Source organism: Zalophus californianus, chromosome 2 (genome assembly GCF_009762305.2).
Source record: "Zalophus californianus isolate mZalCal1 chromosome 2, mZalCal1.pri.v2, whole genome shotgun sequence".
NCBI classification, from domain to species: Eukaryota; Metazoa; Chordata; class Mammalia; order Carnivora; family Otariidae; genus Zalophus; species Zalophus californianus.
The window spans coordinates 42,780,997-42,793,476 of record NC_045596.1 but is presented as its reverse complement, the minus strand read 5'-3'; the positions used below and the strand labels follow the sequence as shown (position 1 = coordinate 42,793,476).

Sequence of the window (12,480 nt, the reverse complement as noted above, 5' to 3'; positions counted from 1 at the left end):
TGCATGAATGAACACATGAATGAATCTTATGGAACTCACCATTTCTAGCTCTTCGATTTTTTCTCATTTGTTTCAGCATACTCTGTGCCAAAACTTGTTATAATCCAGATAGTCTTGATCACAGAGTATGTTGGAAATTCCAGGACTGCTCAAATGGAAATGAGAGAAAACTAGCTGGGGCAATAGAGGGCAAAGCTTTCCAGAGGAGGTTCAGCCGCTCAGCTCCAAGGCCAGGGGCCATAGTGAACTCAAGTCCAGTGTAGTTCTGGCACTCAAGGTCTAAGCCAAACATGTGGGGAGGGGAAAATTTTGAGGCTGTGATGACTGGTATAGGTCAGAAAGGATCAGGAAGCTAGGTCCAGCCCTAGGAAAAGGGGGCTGGAAGATGAGAAGGTCAAGATCCCAGCTGAGTGGAAATCAGGGGTGGCCTCTAGTCCAGAGGAATTTGGAGTGCAACCAGGAAGTGAGGATGAACTGAAAGCCAGACAAATGGACAAATCAAACATTCTTCAAGGGCAGGGAGGGAGGCAGGCTGTAGACCCTTGAGTGGAAAGAGAGAGCCCCCTTACCCTGGCTCTCTAAATGTCCAGCTCCCCTGCACAAACAGGGAAGAGAGGAGCTCCTAGCATACCACAGTCCTGGACATTGTCCTGAGCCTTGGCTTAGGACAGAGGTGGACGCAGAGTCCACGTGCTCTTCATGACAGTAGTGAGGGTGGGTGCTGTCATGGCTATTTTCTAAGGGTAGGATGACCAATTAATTTATTGTCCAAATCAGAACTCTTTTAAAGAGGAAGTAGCATTAATAATTACTAAAACTAATGACTGAAAATACTGACTTCCCTTGTAACCTTCCAAAAATATTTCCCAAGCCTGCTTTAAAGAAGCAGACTGACAAAGGAGCAGGTGTTTATAAATGGGAAACAATTATTTCAGGCTCCCTTTGTCTCCAATCCAGGAGGCTGGGTGCAGTGGAACCCACTGCAAGCCCACCCCCACCACATCCTGCACTGCATCCCACACCACCTGCAGTCACCTGCAGCTGGGGAGACAGCTTCATTCAGCCTGTGACAGCTTCCCACCTCAGGTGCCTGCCACTCTTTGCTGCTCTACCTGGGGGCTTTCTCACTCCACGGGGCTTGCTCTGATGCCAAGAACAACTCAGAAGCATGGGCAAATTAACTCCTCTGGGAGACAACCTTCAAGCAACAGGAAGCAGCAGTTGGTGGATTTGCCCCTACCTCCCTGTATTGTGATAGATGGCCCTGTGACAGCTCCGTGTGCTTTCTCAGGGACTCTCAGTGGGATTGGGTGCACTGCCCACAGCAGCAATTCATTGGCTTTTCTCTCTTCACTCTCTTACTTTCTCTACTCCTTCACTTTGCTTCCTGGGATCATCTCCCAAATAAAATAAATACCTGTGCCCATGTCTTGTCTCAGGGTCTGCTTTGAGAGAAATCCGAGATAAGACGTGAGATAGTAAGGGAAACCTCATTCAAACCTATGTTTACTGAGCTTTTATTTGTGCCGGACCTTGGGGATAAAAAGGTAAATAATCCAAAATGTCTGCTCTTGCCAGAAAAAGGAGGGGGTCAAAGCAAACATATATACAGGGACCAAGTCACCAGTGCTAGGTCTCCCAGATATAGATAGATATGATACAGATACAGATAGATACAAGATACAGATACAGATAGATACAGAGAGAGAAGGACATTGATTTCTTATGCGGAAGTGGCTTACACAATTATGGAGACTGGGAAGTCCCATGCTCTGCCCTATCTGCAAGCAGAAGACCCAAGAAAGCCAATAGTGTAATTCCAGTCCAAGTTGGAAGACCTAGAACCAGGGGAGACCATGGTGTAAATCTCAGTCCAAGGGCAGGAGAAGACTAATCTGGCTTCTGGATGAGTTTGCCCAATGGGAGACACAGCCAGGGATCGGAGGACAAAAGAAGAGAGAGGTTAGGGCACTTATTTACCTGTCCTCCCTTTTTCTTCCATAGTCCAGGCAGCAGTTGTATTCTTTCTCTACCTAAAGCCACAGTTCTGGCCAGACAACTCCTTTCTCTATTCCAGCTTTCATCAAACTCTGGCATCACCATTCATTCCTCTTGCCGTTCTAGGCCTGGGATGATAATGCTTTCCTGCTGCTACCAGTCCCTGGGTGCCCTTAGCCCTGTCCACATCACCCTTCAGTTAAATCCTTTGAGAGTACCTTCTGGCTCCCTGCTGGGACCCTGACTGATACAGGGGGTAATTGTTTTATCCAAATGAAGCCTGACACAAAGCAGAGGCAGAGGGAGTGTACAAAAACATAGAGATTCAAGAGCTCTCAGCTTATCAGCCAGGCCTGGGATCTCATCTGAAGGCTCAACTGGAGAAGCAACCACTTCCAAGCTCATACGATTATTGATTATCAGAATTCAATTGCACGGAGGACCTCAATTCCTTGCCAGCTTCTAGTTAGAGACTGCGCTCAGCATCTCACCATTTGGGCCTCCCTGCCATGACAGCTTGCTTTGTCTAAGTCAGTAAGAGAAAGAAAGTCTTGTAGCAAGACTGAAGTCACAGTCATACGTACATCAATCACAGAAGTGACATTCCATCACCTTTGCTATCTTCCATGAATTAGAAGCAAATCACAAATCCTGCCCACACTCAAAGAAGGGCGTTACACCAGAGTGGGAACATCAGGAGGTGAGGATCATTGGGGATCATTTTACAGTCTACCCACCATGGGAGGAAGAGGGAGGGGGTAATTCTTCAGATTTCTTACTTACAAATGGTACCATTGATCAAAAAGGGAATTGAAAAACAAGAGGATCAGGTTTGAGGGGGAAAGAGTGTTGTAGAAAATCTCAGGGTCAATGGGAATCAGAACAGGATGTTGTCTCCTGAGAAGTTTAGAACTGACCTCAGTCCAACTGTGGACAGAGAGAGAGAGAGAGTTAGAATTTGTGGAGAAAGGACAAGGTTAGGCCACTGAGGACCCTGAAGGAAGTTTTTCCAGTCCTATTCATTTTTCAGAAAAATCAAGTGATAAAGTAGACCTGTGACCAAATTCTCTGTAGCCAGGATGCAGGGGAAGAAAACACACTTGTATTTTCAAGAGCAGGAACTGCAATTTTTAAAGGATGCATTTTCACGTTTACTGAAAGAGAGCAAGAACCAGACCAATTGTCTCAAGCTCTGAATTTATTCCCTGAAGAAAGAAGATTTAGGCTTCTTTAGAGAGAAAAACGATACTTACATGGACCTCTGGAGTGCCTAGGAGTGCGTGCTTTGGATTCAGAGATAAAGTAGCTAAACGGCTGAGCAGGGTGTGGGACGACAATGTCAGGATCACTGGGGCAGGAAACTCGGAAACCACTGGCCTACTCCCTACGGCACTGCTTCTGAGCTCTATGATAGGCAGCCTGCCACCCGACCTCCCTAAGCCTCAGTGTCCAGGCCTATTCCATGGGGAAACCATCTGTCTTTACCCTCCTGATCTGTCCAAGGACCAAACAAGAGTATTCATCCCATAGAAATTTAGAAGGCACCTACTCTGTGCAGGATACCACAGTGACTACAAAAAGATTTAAGACGCAGATCCCATCCTTACTTAGCTTACAGGCCTGTTGATATGTGCGAATCTGCTCTATAAACTAGAGAGTGGACAATAAATGTGAAAATCTATAGAACAGTGTTCTATAGTGCCAATGCCATCCCTAGGCTGGTGTACAAAGCAGAGGTAGATAGAAAGTTTGTTGAACTGCCTACAAAAGTTCTCTTTTCTATGACAGTCTAACATTTTCTGATATGATCATACTTTTTACCAATGCTTACCCATTCATATAACAAGCATGTCCTGATGTAATAACTTTTTAAATTGGTCTCATTTAATACTGCAGGAAGTAGAGACAATAGAGAACCACACATCAGCTTGGGATCCTTGAATAATACCCCTAATCTCTTTGCATCTCAGTTTCTTCATCTGTAAACTAGTAATAACAACAATAATGGACTATCAATCCACCCCAAACGAGAGGACCAGAAGACAGAAGGGGATATCAAATTGTTCTAAAATGACAATACAAAGGTGAGCTAATGTGACCAGGCTCTGAGTCTGTTGGAGCTCAGTCTGAAGATCCTAGGGGCAGATCTGTCAGCATGCAGCTGCAGCTGACATTGGCAGAGAGAGCTTAACAATCATTGTTCAGAGTGATTCTCTCCCCAAAATACTATGGCATGCTGCTTCTTCTGGCCCTTGTTAACAGAAACAGAAACCAAAGCACGGATGCTGAGGTAAGTGAAGTTATAAGTCCCAAGTCCCGACACTCCAGTTGAGATGCTGTGCCCGTGCCCACCCCAGCTTCCTGCATGACCGTGGGCCACACCAGCTCTCAGTTTCTGCGCTGACCCTAATGATTATCACGGGGCACCAAACTCCTAGGAGCTGAGGTAAAACCTTGGCTCTGAGTTTCAAAACAACAACAACAACAACAACAAAAACCCTTCGGTTGAGTTCGAAAACAGCCAGGACTGATCCGGATGGTATGAAACCATTAAAAATACAGTTATGGGCATGAACTTGCCTACCTTTGGTTTTGTTGGATATCCATTTTTTTTAACGGGCAGGGGAAGATGTATACTCACCATTTACTTAAAAGCCACTATCTACAAAAAGAAGTTAAAAAAATTAGAATTAAATAAAAACAAAAATAAATAAACAAATTTATAAATAAATAAAATTTATAAATAAATAAATTTATAAATAAATAAATAAATGTCCACTATCTGCAGGTAAGAAGGAAGCTCTAGCACCTGTCAGCAGCTGCTCTTCGGTGGGCATGGACTCACCCCAAGCCAGTCAGACACACTCTCACCTGGTTCCCTTCACACCAGGAGTGTTGAGGATATTACTGTCCCCCCCGTATCCACTTTCTTCTTATTCCTTTTAGCAATAGACCCCCAGTTACCAAGTATTAGCAGAGCCTATACCCACAGAGGGAGAAATAAAATCTCCTAAGCACCCTCGAGGCCAGGCATGGCCACATGATTAAGTTTGTGCCAATGGAATTAGCAACTTCCCTAAAAGGAAGTGACAGTTCCTGACCCCCTCTTCCTCCTCCTCCCTTTGGACTGGAATGTGGATAGAGTGGTGTTGCTCTAGCTTTCATCACGCGGACAAAATACCACCTGAGGGTATAGCAGAGCAATGAGAGAGATGGAACCTGGGTTTCTGGATGTCTTCCTAGCTCAGAGCCACTAACCTAAACTTACCACCTATTTCCAAATTATTGTATAAGAAAGACACAAGCTCCCATCATACTTAAGCTACTGTATTTGGCGGTATTTTCTTTTATCAGCTAAGCCTATACCCTAACATACCTGTGCATTTGTGAAAATATGACTTTAATGTAGACTGACCCCACCATCAAAAATTTTTTTTACCTGATCAGCTCTTACAGATGTCAGACCTGGGACCAGGACATTGAACATCAAAGGGCATAATGAATGATGAATTCAAAGATCATGTGCTGCTTCTTCTCAGTCCTCAGAGCTTACAGGCAAGTATTAATCTCTTGGACTACTGAGTACATGGAAAAGAACTTTCATGGGCGCCTGGGTGGCTCAGTTGGTTAAGCAACTGCCTTTGGCTCAGGTCATGATCCTGGAGTCCCGGGATCGAGTCCTGCATCGGGCTCCCTGCTCGTCGGGGAGTCTGCTTCTCCCTCTGACCCTCTTCTCTCTCGTGCTCTCTATCTCTCATTCCCTCTCTCTCAAATAAATAAATAAAAATCTTAAAAAAAAAAGAAAAGAACTTTCATGGTGGCTGATGTGGAGAAGGGCTGAGGAAGGAGGAAATGATTGAACATTAATTAAGCATTGACTATGTATCAAAGACTATACTCCATGCTTTACAACCTGCCAATGGTGGGATGTAAATATTGTCCCCATTCTCACTCCCCCTACCCTGTGTTAGGTGAGGAAATGGGCTCAGAAAAGTTTAATTTGCCCAAAGTCACCATGTGTCAGAGCCAGAATTTGAAACCCAGTCTACTGGTGTCAAAGCTGCTTCTCAAGAATGAAGAATCAGGGCCGCCTGGATGGCTCAGTTGTTAAGTGTCTGCCTTCAGCTCCGGTCATGGTCCCAGAGTCCTGGGATCGAGCCCCGCATCGGGCTCCCTCCTTAGCGGGAAGCCTGCTTCTCCCTCTCCCACTCCCCCTGCTTATGTTCCTGCCCTCACTATCTCTCTCTCTGTCAAATAGATAAATAAAATCTTTAAAAAAAAAAAAAGAATGAAGAATCAGTAAGAGCAAAAGTGGATTGCCACCTTACAACAATTGTGAACCTTAAAATTATGAGTGCTTTACGCTCATCTTCAAGCTCCAATAAGACCAAAAGAAATACAACTCTGAGTAAGTAAAAGAATCCTATATTTTTTTCCCTGTAAAATGTTGGTGAATGCTGCCCCTGCCTCTGCAACCCTCTGCTTCAGGATGGGGAACAGGCAGGTCATGGTGTTCCTGACACCATGCACAGTGCCTGTACATAATGCCATTCTATTCAATCATGCTTCTCCTCCTAATTCCTAGGACTCTCCATCCCACCACAGGCAGAGTCCGGTTCTCCAGGGGAACTCAGATGACTTGGAGGGACCAAAATCTGGAACCAGACTCACTCACCAAGACAAGTTCCAGGAGGCCCAACCACCTGCCATTGTTGGGATTCTAGATAAAGTCCTTACTCTCCTCAAGCTCATATTCAACAAGGGAGAGATAGAGAATAAACACATCCATATATGTGATGAAGACATTCATTTGGGTAAGGAGATAGAGGGACAGAGGAGGCAGCCATCTTATGGTGGCAGAGGAGGTCAGGGAAGGCCTCTCCGAGGAGGACATTTGAGGACCACTCATTTTCTGAGTGAAACAAGAGAGCAAGTTAGTCATACAAAATAGGGGAATAGTGTTTGGGGATGAGGACTCACAAGCTCAAAGGCACCTGAGGAAAAGGTGTGCCATTTTTGAAGTACCAGGAAGACCAGTGAACACAGGAAAGATAGATTCCTTGCTCCTGTCTCTCCCTCTCATATGCCTGTGGTCCCTGCATGGACTGAAATGTCAGCACTCTCCAGCTCAGACGGGAATTCAGGTCCCCGTTCCTTGGTGGCAGCTGGGAGAGACTGGGTCATGGAGCTAGTTACAGAGACAAGGCTTGGGGCCAGGGCACCAACAGCAAATCTGAGTGCAGGGCAGGAACTTGGTGTCAGGGACCCAGGAACAGGCCAGTTCGTAGACCTGGGACGTGAGATCAGAGTCAACAAATAGAGCAGATGTCTGGATGTGGAATCTCAAGGAAAGGGGTGGGAGGCCCTCTACGACCCACACCTCCCTCACCCCCACACAAACCGCAGACTACTCCTTTGTTTTGGTCTCTTCTCTGCCTTTTATGTACTCCTTCCTTGGCACATCTGCCACGAGGCCAGGTACTCTTTCTGCCTCAGATTCTTTGAACTTGCTGTTCTGTATTTCTGGAATTCCCTTCTCCTGGATGCCCTCAGGGCTCATTCCTTCACCTACTTCAAGTTCTGCACAGATGTCACTTTCTCCATGACCACCTTCTTCCAAACTACAAACACCAGGTCAGGGGAGAAGCTCCCTCGCTAAGGAAGGGGACCTTGGGGATGGTATCTGGTCCAGCTAAGGACAGACACCAAATGTCACAGCACTTCAGGTATGAGTCAGACAGTGAGAATGCCAGATGCCAACCCATCCTGGCATGAAGGATTCCCTTCTGAGAGCCTAGAGAGATTTGGGGACCAAAATTAAAACTCCAGGACTCATCGATATACCACTAGTACTTGGTCTGTGTACATGAGTTGTTGTTTTGTTTTGTTTTTTTAATTTTTGGAGGGGACTATAGATAATACATGTACCAGGTTCAAAATTCAACACATACAAAAGGGTATTTCATAAAAATCCCTCCCGCTCCTCTTGCCATTCAACTCCCTCCTCCCTCCCCTGAAACCCACAGATGTCATCAGTGTCTGGTGTATCCTTCCAGAGATATTTTATAGCTGTCTTCCCAAGAATGTTTATATTTCCCACCTTTTACCCAAATGGTCGCCTACTTACTATACATATGCTCCTTGCTTTTTTCACTTAAATGTCTTAAAGATATACTCATCCCTCCTCTTCACTCTTTCTAGCTGCTTCGTAATCTCTGTGGGAGTACAATCAGCTTTTTTTTTTTTTTAAAGCAGTTCCCTTTTGATGAACATTCAGCTATTTCTAATCCTTGGTCATCACAAACAGCACTGCGGAGACTAACTGGCATGGGGCATGTCCCCGTGGCTACATTCTAGCCGGTCAGATCGCTAGTCAAGGGTGTAAGCATTCTCAGTTTTGACAGACAGCACCTAACTGTCCTTCCTGGGGGAGCCCCTTTGCCGGAGTGTGTGTGTGGTTTAACCTTGGTCCTCTCAAGCCGAGAAGCACACGTGGCTAAAATACGACGACTTCAGCACAAAATCCACTTCAGCATAGCTGGAGCTCAGTAACTGTTTGCAAGGTGGGTGGGAGGGAGGAGGAGTGGAGGAGTAGATGGGGGAGGGAGAGAGGGATGTACAAACAAACCAATGATGAAAAATGAAAGACAGATTCAGGACAGCCTCCTTCCAGGAGCTCTGTGTCGAAGTCCACACTGACTCTTCTGCTTTTTATTGTCAGGGCCACAGAAGTTTAAGACTTAATCCTTCAGAGGTGCCGGGGGTGGCTCAGTTAGCGGAGTGTCGGACTCTTGATTTCAGCTCAGGTCATGATCTCAGGGTTGTGGGATCGAGCCTTGTGTTGGGCTCTGCACTCAGCTGAAAGTCAGCTTGAGATTCTTTCTCTCCCTCTCCCTCTGCCCCTCCCCCTCAATGCTCTCGCTCTCTCTCTCTAAAATAAATAAATCTTTTTTTAAAAAAAAGACTTAATTGTTCATATGTGTCCCTTTTGTGTCCTCAGATTAAGGGCAAATTCCTAAAGGACCACAGAGACTGGCAGTGAAGTGCATAGCAGAGGGACTCCCAGCCCCACCATTTACTCTCTGTAGGACCCTGGGCACATCACAAAATTGCCTGATGGAGATGATCACCTTTAAACCTACCTACCTGCCCTGCAGGTGGTGCTGTGAGAATTCGACACGTTGGCATATGCCTGGCCAAATTAAGCCCTCGGCAAACGTTCACTGTTCCTTGTGATTGTGCTTCTATTGTATCTCTGCCGTGGCCTAGAGTAACAGTGGGCACATGAGAGGCATTCCAATAAGATTTCACCACTAATTCCGTACACTATAATTAACCACCGGTTTTAGTTAGAAGATGCCATTCTTTCAGCATGCATATTGCTTTTGATTCCTGCTGAACATCTCAGACCTTACTTGCTTAGCTCAGGTCAAGGCAAGCTTTGAGCAAGTACACATTAACTTATTCCATGAATATTTAATTTTATCTACTATGAGTCCAGATTACAGAAGTGAACAGGACCAGCAAAATCTTTGCCCTCGAATTTTAATGGAGAGACAGCCCATGGAGCTGAGGTAAGAGGGGCGGCCACTCTGGGGAATTCACTGCATGAAATGACTTTGTTTGGGACATCGCAGAGGCGAAATTATCCAGTGTCCCTGACTGTTTGCTCTGCTCTCCAGTTCATTTATTTTCGCTATGAAGCTTTACCTAAATGCTCTGAATTTCCTCTTTCTTGAATATCCCTTTAATCAGTTCCACTCTCCTCCTCACCTCCTTGATCTTGCTCCTCAAATATAGTTGCTAATGATGCGTGCATGTGTCAGACTTGAACAAATGTTGAGCTGCAAACTGCTCCACGTCTGTTAATTTCATCCTCGACTCGAGTGGGGAATCCTTGAGTTACAACAGATGCTGCTTCCCCGGGGCTTTAGCGCCCATTGACCAGCTTTGTGGATGAGGAAGGAAAGGAAAGTTTCCTCCATGACTTCCATTTGAATATAATTTATTGTGTTCTGAAAGAAAAGTGGAAAGAAGAAAAGGTACTGACAGGCTATAACACCAGTGAATAGTGATGAATGACACTCAGATTTCAGTTTCAAAGGAACATGCTTTTAAGTCAATAAATGATTGCAAGTGTGGTGAATTCTCCACGGCTGTGCCAAATGGGCTCCTTTTAATGGTCAAGGTGTTGGGAATCCTGTGGGGAGTCCAGATTCAAAATTATAATAAAGAAAATAATAAAATAATTGCATAGCTTTTAAGAGCAAGGACACTGTAAGCAGATTTCGTGCATTTGAATCCCAGCTCCCGCCTTGGGCAAGTTACCTAACATATCCTCCAGTGTCAATGAGGATAATAATAACACCTTAGTGGCAGGGTTGTTGGGAAGTTTAAGTGAGTTAATAGAGAGAAGGTGATTAGAATCATGCCTGGCACTTACCAAGCTCCAGATTGATGTTTGTTTCATGCATTGTGATCAGTAGTGAATGTTGTCCTCTACCAGGTACTGACCTACTCTCTGCTCTCACCACCACCTGCCCCATGACGTCATGATTACCCCTACTCTTTAGAGGAAGGGATGACCGTGTCTTGTCTTCTAAATCCACTTGAATTTCTGACTTTGCTCCCACCCTTATTTATATGGGTATCTTCTGTTTGTTTATTTATTTGCATTTCCAATTATGTATAGAAAAGAATTTAAAAGACTGGAAATGAATACCCCCAGAACTATTCATAGGATTATGAGGGTCTACTTTTCTTCCTTCCATTTTTTTTCTGTGTTTTGCTATCTTCTAAAAATAATTGTGCATGTTTTTACAATGAAACATATAAAATAAATGTTTCAAAATGAAAGAAGAGCTGATCGAGTCCATTCTTCCTTGTCCTCAAATAACTTAATCCACCTCCTCATCAGGGCATATTAAGAAGAAATCAGTAACTCAGTGCCACATAGCAGACAACACTGGCTCTGCTATTCTTGTTGTTTGCCAAAGGGTCGTTGCTTTCTCCGGACTCTCACTTGACCTCCCAGATGCCCAAGCCCATGCAACAACATCATTTCCCATGAGGAATTTCTTGCACCTACATTCCACTGAGAAACACTTGAGGGAAAAAAGGTGCATATATATATCCCAAACCAATTAAAATTAGAAGGAAAATAAATAACAACAGCAGCAGAACCTCCCCCTACAGAAAGGTGAATTGCTTGAATTTCAGGCGGTTTGTTAGTTCCTTGTGAATTGGGCACTTCTATTATCAGGGCCTCGCCTGCATCCGAGGTTAATTAGATGTTACCTTGCAGCCATACAGACCATTTCTCCTGTAGCAATACTACTCAAACTTTTATTTATCTTTTCTAGTTTCCTGCTCACTTGAAAATCTGTTGAGAAGAGATTGTAGGCTTGATAGATTGGATAAAAAAGAGAAAATAGAAAATAAAGGCAGTCTTACCTCACATTCACCTCATTGAAGAAAGCACGCAAGCCCTTGGGTAGATTGTTTGTGCTCAAGCATTCAATGGCGTGTTGAAGTACTTTTCAGTCAATCTCTAGGCTTGACAAATCTTTGGCCTTTAGTGGAAGATGGGTGATGGCAATGGGGAGCAAGGCATGTTCCTTCCACTCCAATTCTGCAACTTAATGTTACCAGAGAAACCCAAGGGGAAAAATTAGAATTGTCCAAAATGTCTAAGTGTGATAGAACTTTTTTATTGGTTACATATTACCAAACTAATGCTGTACAATAAATCACCCACAACTTAGTGGCTTAAAATAGCAACAGCCATGGATGATTTCTCAGATGGGTGGTTCTGCTCATCTGGGCTGGCTCAGCTTAGCTTGACTGGATTCACCCATCTGTGGTCAGCTGTGGTTGCATTGGGCTGAGCGTCCATTGGGCTGCCTTGGCCCCAATCTACATGCATGGTCTCTTAGACCTCAGCAGGCTAGCCCAGGCTAGTGTGTATAGGCACACAATCTCTGAGTCCTAAACTCAGAGCTGACATTCCATCCCTTCTGCTGCATTCCACTGGGCAAAGCATAATAGAAGCCCACCCAGATTCCAGGGAATAGCTGCAAAGTCATGTTGCAAGGGTATGGATACAAGGAGAGATGAAAATTTGGGGCCACATTTGCAATCAACCTACCATAATCTTGATACTCGAAAGTATGTGAAATTAGAGATGGCAATAGAGAAATACATTTCATTGTTTTTTTATACATTTCATTGTTGAAAATTGTTTTGAGATAGTATAAATCGTAAGATTTTCATCAAAATCAAAGCCAAAAAATATTCAAAATTTTAATTAAGGACCACCTGAGAAGACATCAGCCATAACCACATCAGTTTGTGCTCCTGCCTCCCACAAGAGGGTTTTCCTCCCTGTAAGGTCTTCTGATCTCACAGTTTCTCTAACACAATCTAGTGTTAACAAAAGGTAGAAACATAACTTGAGCAATTTTTCTGTACCCAAATAACACC

The 12,480-nt window shown here is 44.4% G+C and overlaps 1 long non-coding RNA gene across 2 annotated transcripts in view; it reads right to left on the bottom strand.

The window, feature by feature from the left end:
* LOC113924898 overlaps positions 1-12,480 on the bottom strand; it is an 80,626-nt gene that overhangs the window by 56,703 nt on the left and 11,443 nt on the right. For both annotated transcript variants that reach the window (XR_003520844.1, XR_003520845.1), the window contains exons 2-4: positions 11,452-11,635; positions 9,772-10,013; positions 9,145-9,263 (exon numbers count right to left, since the gene is read on the bottom strand). This is a non-coding gene — a long non-coding RNA (uncharacterized LOC113924898). The remainder of the gene's footprint in view (positions 1-9,144; positions 9,264-9,771; positions 10,014-11,451; positions 11,636-12,480) is intronic.